Consider the following 7227-nt stretch of genomic DNA (forward strand, 5'->3'; position numbering starts at 1 on the left):
GTAGCATTTCTGATATTATATGTAGACGACATATTGTTAATTGGAAATGATATAGAATTTCTGGATAGCATAAAAGGATACTTGAATAAAAGTTTTTCAGTGAAAGACCTCGGTGAAGCTGCTTACATATTAGGCATCGAGATCTATAGAGATAGATCAAGACACTTAATTGGACTTTCACAAAGCACATACCTTGATAAAGTTTTGAAAAAGTTCAAAATGGATCAAGCAAAGAAAGGATTCTTGCCTGTATTACAAGGTGTGAAGTTGAGTCAGACTCAATGCCCGACCACAACAGAAGATAGAGAGAAAATGAAAGATGTTCCCTATGCTTCAGCCATAGGCTCTATCATATATGCAATGATGTGTACCAGACCTGATGTATTCTTAGCAATAAGTTTAGCAGGGAGGTATCAAAGTAATCCAGGAGTGGATCACTGGACAACGGTCAAGAATATCCTGAAATACCTGAAAAGGACTAAGGATATGTTTCTCCTTTATGGAGGTGATAAAGAGCTAGTCATAAATGGTTATGTCAATGCAAGCTTTGACACTGATCCGGACGATTCTAAATCGCAAACCAGATACATATTTATATTGAACGGTGGAGCTGTCAGTTGGTGCAGTTCTAAACAAAGCGTCGTGGCGGGATCTACATGCGAAGCGGAGTACGTAGCTGCTTCGGAAGCAGCAAATGAAGGAGTCTGGATGAAGGAGTTCATATCCGATCTAGGTGTCATACCTAGTGCATCGGGACCAATGAAGATCTTCTGTGACAATACTGGTGCAATTGCGTTGGCAAAGGAATCTAGATTTCACAAGAGGACCAAGCACATCAAGAGACGCTTCAATTCCATCCGGGACCAAGTCCAGGTGGGAGACATAGAGATTTGCAAGATACATACGGATCTGAATGTTGCAGACCCGTTCACTAAGCCTCTTCCACGAGCAAAACATGATCAACACCAAGGCTCCATGGGTGTTAGAATCATTACTGTGTAATCTAGATTATTTACTCTAGTGCAAGTGGGAGACTGAAGGAAATATGCCCTAGATGCAAGAATAAAGTTATTATTTATTTCCTTGTATCATGATAAATGTTTATTATTCATGCTAGAATTGTATTAACCGGAAACATAATACATGTGTGAATACATAGACAAACATAATGTCACTAGTATGCCTCTACTTGACTAGCTCATTAATCAAAGATGGTTATGTTTCCTAACCATAGACATGAGTTGTCATTTGATTAACGGGATCACATCATTAGGAGAATGATGTGATTGACTTGACCCATTCCGTTAGCTTAGCACTTGATCGTTTAGTATGTTGGTATTGCTTTCTTCATGACTTATAAATGTTCCTATAACTATGAGATTATGCAACTCCCGTTTATCGGAGGAACACTTTGTGTGCTACCAAACGTCACAACGTAACTGGGTGATTATAAAGGAGCTCTATAGGTGTCTCCAAAGGTACATGTTGAGTTGGCGTATTTCGAGATGGTCGAGACATGAAGATTGATATATTGTAAGCCTATATTTGGATATCAGAAGTGTTCCGGGTGAAATTGGGATTTTACCGGAGTACCGAGGGGTTACCGGAACCCCCCGGGGGCTTAATGGGCCATAGTGGGCCTTAGTGGAGAAGAGGAGAGGAGGCCAGGGCAGGGCCGCGTGCCCCTCCCCCCAGTCCGAATAGGACAAGGAGAGGGGGGCGGCGCCCCCCTTTCCTTCCTCTCTCTCCCTCCTCTTTCCCCCCTTCTCCTAATCCAACAAGGAAGGGAGGGAGTCCTACTCCCGGTGGGAGTAGGACTCCTCCTGGCACGCCTCCTCCTGGCCGACCACACCTTCCCCCTTGCTCCTTTATATACGGGGGCAATGGGGCACCCTAGAGACACAACAATTGATCATTGATCTCTTAGCGGTGTGCGGTGCCCCCCTCCACCATAGTCCTCCTCGATAATATCGTAGCGGTGCTTAGGCGAAGCCCTGCGTCGGTAGAACATCATCATTGTCACCAGGCCATCGTGCTAACGGAACTCTCCCTCGACACTCGGCTAGATCGGAGTTCGAGGGACGTCATCGAGCTGAACGTGTGCAAGAACTCAGAGGTGTCGTGCTTTCGGTGCTTGATCGGTCGGACCATAAAGACGTACGACTACATCAACCGCGTTGTGCTAACGCTTCTGCTTTCGGTCTATGAGGGTACGTGGACAACACTCTCCCCTCTTGTTGCTATGCATCACCATGATCTTGCGTGTGCATAGGAAAATTTTGAAATTACTACGTTCCCCAACATTTTCATCCTAATTATGGAGCCAATGCAAAGGATGATGCAGCTAGAAGTGACCGGAGGGGTGATGGAACCGTTGGCGCGTGTGGGCATGGAGAAGTGACTATCATTTTTTGCGGATGACGTTTTCCTATTTGCCAAACCAAATAAGGTGGAACTTGCGGCGTGCAAGTGTATATTGCAGCGCTCTTCGGTGAAGCATCGGGACTGAGGATCAACATGCAAAAATCAGTAGCTATTCCTATTAGATGCTCGGAGGAACAAATCACCATGGCATGTGCCGAGCTCTAATGCCCCTTGGGATCCTTCCCGATCAAGTATTTGGGGCTGCCACTCTCATTAAGGAGGCCATCAGCGAACCAGTTAAAGTATTTGGTGGATCAAATGGCTAATAAACTTCCAAAATGGAAGGCATCGCTTATGCCAAAGAGTGGCAAACTAACATTGGTCCAATCAGTGCTTTGTGCCATGCCGATCCATGCAATGATGGCATTGGATCTACCGTTGAAAACAATTACTGCAATGAAGAAGATTTGCAGAGGTTTCTTGTGGTGTAGACGCGCGGAGGCTAATGGTGGCAATTGTGCGGTGGCTTGGGACGTGGTGTGCGCACTGAAGTGGGCAGGTGGCCTTGGCTTGCCGAACTTGCGTTGGATGAACATAGCAATGCAAGTGAGATGGCCGTGGCTTGCGAGGACTGATGAGACGAGGCCATGGCGAGAGTTCAAGATCAAGGTCCTGAAGGAGTCATTGGGGCTTTGTATGGCGACTATGAGGAGTGTGGCTAATTCTGGGCTCACGACATGTTTTTGGGAGGACCGCTGGCTTGATGGTAGCAGGATTCAGGAGGTTGCACCGCTTCTCTACAGCTTGGTTCCTAAGTGCATCAGAGAATCCAGGTTAGTTGGACCAGTGGTGGAGAATGGGAGTTGGGCATTGGACGTTGGCCCGGACATTGGACCGGCCGTGCTGCACGAGTTCTTTTTGATATGGCATCGGGTCTCAGCTTGGGAGCCCATGGTGGATGTACCTTACAAGGTGGTCTGGTCGTGGGAGGCCACCGGACAGTTCTCCGTGAAATCTGCTTATGCGGCTGGCTTTTGGGGTCGAGAAGGAAGCGTGACGGTGGATCTAACTTGGAAATCACGTGCACCCTCATGGTGCAGGTTCTTCACGTGGTTGGCCCTCGGGGACCGATGTTGGACGTCGGACCGACTAGCGGGGCGAGGGTTGCCACACCAAGACGCGTGCCCGTTTTGCGACCAGGAGGATGAAACCATTACCACATTTTACTCACTTGTATTTTTGCTAGAACTGCTTGGGCAAGGATCTGCGAGGCCTTGGGTAAGCCGGATTGGACTCCCACTCAACAGGACAAGTTAGCGGATTGGGTTGTGGCCAAGCAAGGTTTAGAAGGCATGAGCATCAAGGATCTTAGAACTATTATTGCGCTAGTCTGGTGGGAGTTGTGGAAGCATAGGAATGCTATTATCTTTGAGGGGGCACCTCCTTGCTTGGAGTACCTACTAGGGAGAGTGAGGCAAGAGGGCCAACTGTGGGCATCGGCCGGGCTAGTGAAAGGGAATGTAACTCCCTTCTTTAGTAGGGTGGAGAGGTGGGAGACTAGTGAGGAGTAATATGTACCAACAAACCGTGTAATTGTGGTGGAGGCTTTCTTTGCCTTTCTTCTTTAATATATGATGTGCACACTCGTGCATATTCGAGAAAAAAAAACAATCTCTGGATACAAAAATTGGGGAAAAGAAGGAGGAAGGGAAGAGAGCCGCCGCCGGTTCGTGCCGTGATCCACTGGATGAGTAGAACGCTGCCTTCTCCCTAATACTTGTATTCTATAGCGCTCAATGGTCCCCCGATGGGCCAAGCACATGTACCGGCCCAGGGGCAAGCCCATGTACCAGTCAGGCGAGGGCTCCTCACAATTTTGTTGTGTATGCATATACACACGCACGCAGCCGCACGCCTCGTGAGGATGAACAAAATTCAGGGACTCAGGCGATCTGATGGATCGATCTGTGTGGATGAGAATGAGGATAAGGAGGAAGTACAACAGTTCTATCAGAACCTATACCAGTCCGACGGCTTTCATGATCCAAGCGAGTTATTAGCTCATGTTCCTGCCAAAATCTCAGATGCGATGAACATGGAGCTTACTAAACCCTACACCGTGGAGGAGGTTAAAACCACGCTTTTTCAGATGGCTCCCTCAAAAGCTCCTGGTGTGGATGGGTTCACTGCGGGGTTTTATCAAAAGCACTCGGACCTTCTTGGTGGAGAAGTTACTACTGCAGTTTTGGATTTCTTAAATGGTGGGGAATTAGCCTCTGGACTGAATGACACTTCCATTACCATAATTCCAAAGGTAAAGCATACCCAGTCCATTTCTCAGTACCGTCCAATCGCTTTATGTTCTGTCTTGTATAAGATTGCGAGTAAAGCAATTACAAACCTGCTGCGAGGTATCATGGATGAGATTATCAGTGAGGAACAAAGCGCTTTTGTTCTGGGTCGGCTAATAACTGATAATGTGCTTGTGGCATACGAGAGTGTGCACACAATGTGAAGGAGGAAAAAAGGAAATAATTATTCTTGTGCGGTCAAGCTTGATATGATGAAAGCTTACGACCGTGTCGAGTGGCACTACCTCGAAGCAATTCTGTCCAAGCTGGGGTTCAGTATTGTTTTTTTCAGGTTGATCATGAAATGTGTATCTTCAGTTCGCTTTTCGGTTCGCGTAAACAGGGAGCTACTACCTTTCTTCACCCCTTCAAGGGGGCTCCGTCAAGGCGACCCTGCCTCGCCATATCTGTTTCTAATATGTGCGGAAGGTTTTTCCTCCTTGTTGAAATCTTACAACGGAGGTTTCATTAACAGAGGTTTGAGAGTAAGCTATAGATCACCGTGGATCTCTCATTTGCTTTTTGCATATGACAGTCTCATCTTTATTGATGCAAAAGATAATAGTGCTCTCAGACTTAATGAGATTTTGAGAATCTATGCTGATGCTTCTGGACAGCGAGTTAATCGGGAAAAAAGCTCCATCTTCTTCAGTACAAACACCCCTAACCAAGTGAAGGAAGTTATGAAAACTGCGTTGAATATCCAAGTGGAAGCGTTCAATGAGAAATATCTAGGGTTGCCAACGGCTGTCGGTCGTATCACGAGTGGAACCTTTGATCATATCAGTGAAAGAGCCCGTGGGTATATGAATGGGTGGTCAGAAAAACTGCTTCCATGCGCTGGGTGTGAGATGCTCATTAAGTCAACAGCTCAAGCTATTCCTACCTATCCGATGAGCACTTTTCTGTTCACAAAAAACGTATACAAGAGTCTGACCTCCCCCATGGCGAAATACTTCTGGAGCAGCTCTTTGGATAAGAAATCAATGCATTGGTTGTCGTGGGAGGAAATGACTAAACCAAAGTGCATGGGTGGAATGGGTTTTAGAGACTTACGTTTGTTCAATCTTGCAATGCTTGGTAAACATGGGTGGCGTTTCATGACGAACCCCAACTCCTTGTGTGCAAGGGTCTTGAAAGGACGATACTTCCCGGAGACTGATTTTATGCAAGCGCCGGTTCCAAAATCGGCATCGGCTACTTGGAAGGAAATCATCGCGGGACGAGAGGCCCTAAATGCTGGGTTGATTGCAAGGGTGGGAGATGGAAGTACTATTTCAGTGTGGCACCAAAATTGGATACCAGGTACTATTTCCATGCGCGCGATCTCGAGACCTCCTAATACCAATATCGAGAGAGTATCTGAGCTCATTGACTCTGAGAATTGGTCCTGGAGGCAAGATGTTGTTAGGGAAATCTTCATTGCCCCCGACGATGATGCCATTCTTAATATCCCTATCCAGCGGGGGGTGGAGAGGACTCCTTTGCTTGGGCTTTAGAAAAATCTGGCAACTACACTGTGAAGACGGCGTACCGCGCTCTCATGACTCGCAACGAGTGGCTTGCTCGAGAGGAAGGGACGGCTACCGGAACCTCAGGGAACGATCAACAGTTGTGGAAGGCCTTATGGAAGCTCAGTGTAAATCCCAAAGTGCGAGTTTTCTGGTGGAGATTTCTCCATGGCATTCTTCCAGATGAAAGTACTCTCAAATACCTCCATATCGCAGTCATTGATCGATGCAAGGTATGCATGGCAATGAGTGAGGATTTAAAGCATGCACTGATACACTATGCGCATGCTCGTCGCTTTTGGGAGGATGCGTATGCGTGGTTCGGTCTTCGGCTTCCGCGTCTCCACCCAGATTCATGGGCGCGCGACATCATATGTGACGCAAAGATTACAACAATCATGTGGTCAATCTGGCACTCCCGAAACCGCATCAAGCATGGGGAAGAAGGACGTGATCCTGCAACCACTATTCGTTCTACAGAGGAGGCTATTGCTCTCCTGAATCTCTCGCGCAAGGCGGCTGAGATTCTGCCAGGGTTTGGGTGGCGGCCACCTAAGGGGAAGTGATTAAAATCACCACAGATGGCGTGCTCAATTTTGAAGATGGTCGAGGTGGAGCAGGAGGTGTTGCTCGCTCGGCCGCTGCTCTTTTAGGCTCGTGGTGCAAGCCATATACAGGGATCTCGGATCCTCTTATCATTGAAGCTTTTTCTCTATGAGATGGAGTTCTTTTTGCTGCCTTAAGAGGATTCTCGCATGTGATCATGGAAGTGGACTGCCTGGAGCTGGTGATGCTCTGGAAAACCCGCCACAATTCTCGTTCAGTTGTGGCCCCAATCTTGCTAGAAATAGGAGAGCTTAGCGATAGTTTTGTTTTATTTGATGTTCAACATGTAAACCGGTCGGCAAATCTTCCTGCGCATCTTTGTGCAAAACATGCATGCACATTGAATGTAATGGGTTGCTGGCTAGAGGAAACCCCTAGCTTCCTTGTGACCAGCC

The sequence above is a fragment of the Triticum aestivum genome, chromosome 5B (assembly GCF_018294505.1).
Source record: "Triticum aestivum cultivar Chinese Spring chromosome 5B, IWGSC CS RefSeq v2.1, whole genome shotgun sequence".
NCBI lineage: Eukaryota > Viridiplantae > Streptophyta > Magnoliopsida > Poales > Poaceae > Triticum > Triticum aestivum.